Below are 1942 nucleotides of genomic sequence, written 5' to 3'. Positions count from 1 at the left end.
GTAACTGCGTTATAGTTACAGTCAAAGTAATTAGTTAGATTACTCGTTACTAAAACAAGGTAACGGCGTTAGCAACGCCGTTACTTTCAACGCCGTTAGTCCCATCACTGCCAAGGGCTGAAGTTCTCTTCAGTTAACAACAGCGGACCAACACACAGACTCCGAGGACTTAAACTGAAGAACACAATGCAATACACCTTAAAACCAAAGGACACGCCTTAGACCAAAGTGTTCAGATTTGGGACAGAGAGGACAGATGGTTTGAAAGAGGCATCAAGGAAGCCTTCTTTTTGAAAAGAGAAAAGCTAATACCGAACAGTGGGACAGGGGGGATTGTGGTTTTAACTTCCACACATTTACAATTTAGTCATGGAAATCATTCCCCAGGCCATACTTAAGCACTCCTACTATGATTCAAAAGACCAATTATAGAGCAATGCACAACAAAGGGTTCCAACCATCCAGTAGAACAAAGGGTGGCTATTTGATTAGCATCTGAATTGAAATGTGTGAGGGAGCATGGACCTCAATGCTGCTAAATGCTGCTCAACCACAAGCCTCCTGATTAGGTGTCAAAATATCTTTAAAAAAATAGCTGTTTGCTGATTCCATGACCCGGATGACTGAGGATTTAAAGTTGTAGGGAATTAGCTGTTCCAACCGTTGCATTTCTGAATTCTCCTGAGTGGTGCACGACTTTACACAGGTGAATGTGATTGGTTGATTATCAAGAAGGCAGCATTGTTGTGGCGGAAGGTTCGCAAGCAAGTTTGATTGTGGCCAGTCTCTCTGAAGCATCTTGCTAACCAGTTACCAACTTAGTGCTAGCAGGTTCCCAATGGGAAATTCCATTTTGACCAAGGAGCACTAGATTGGTGACTTAGAAACAACACTGTCAAGGAACGCTATGGACAGAGGAAACATGCAAGAGGAAGAGCGTTTAGTGTCGAAGGTCGTGGATGAGTCTCCTCTGTCATACATTTTGTATTTAGAGGAAGAAAGCAGGGATTAAGATGTTGTGGAAGAGGACGCCAGGGCGGCAGAAGCTTGGTTTGGTGTAGAAGGCTTCCATCCGTACATGTTTGAGCCCTTGCCTCGCAACGCTGCCAGTTCTGTTAGCTCTACACCTGATGATTCTTACCTATTATTTCAACCGTTGCATATATTAGCTGCGACATATGAATCAAGATGCTATGACTGAAAAAATTCAATTGACAGAAGATCGTTGATATATGATTGGCCAAATTTAGATGTTCAGGCTGACGTATAACTAATTGGCCTAAATAAGATAAGGAAAAAAAATAAAACATTTTAAGACAGGACTTTTTTTTTAAATAGAAAATTTCTTAATTTTGTTTCTGATAAAGAGCACATTTATATACATGTTTAAGCCAGAATAATTTGACATTTAAATATATTTTCTCTGCGACTTTAAACAGTTATTCTCAGGGTGCTCATCTTTCAAGTTAACATTATTCTTTTTGACTGTTGCCTTTTGAGTAGCCCGATAAACCAGACGAAATGGGAGATTAAATGTGTAATTTAGTCTGGCCCCGATGAATGAGACATTGGAAGATTGTTGCTGAGAATAACTCGGTGTTTTTCAAACCATGTGTGTGCCTTTTGGCCAACGCTCTGTCCAATGAGCACAACTGACTGTGACATAGGAAGTGCGACAGGAAGCTGGTGGGGGAGTGTAAATAAACAGCTTGTCATCATTTTTCAAAGTTCAGACCCAAATTCAGAAAACCGAACAGAAAGACCAGGGAAAAGGTTTAACGGGTTTTATTGAAGAAGTTAAACAGAGGGAGAAGTGTTGCTCTGAACACTGCTCAACCGGAACTGTAAAGTGAAGGGAAGACACAGTGGTTAGTTCAGGCTCAGTGGGGAATTTGACTTGTGAACTTGGAGAAGAGGATTTGGTTGCTGACTCACGTTTCCA

Source organism: Cyprinodon variegatus, unplaced genomic scaffold, assembly GCF_000732505.1.
Source record: "Cyprinodon variegatus isolate N-32 unplaced genomic scaffold, C_variegatus-1.0 Scaffold1006, whole genome shotgun sequence".
Taxonomy (NCBI): Eukaryota; Metazoa; Chordata; class Actinopteri; order Cyprinodontiformes; family Cyprinodontidae; genus Cyprinodon; species Cyprinodon variegatus.
The sequence above is the reverse complement of the archived record's forward strand: the minus strand, read 5'-3'. Positions refer to the sequence as shown.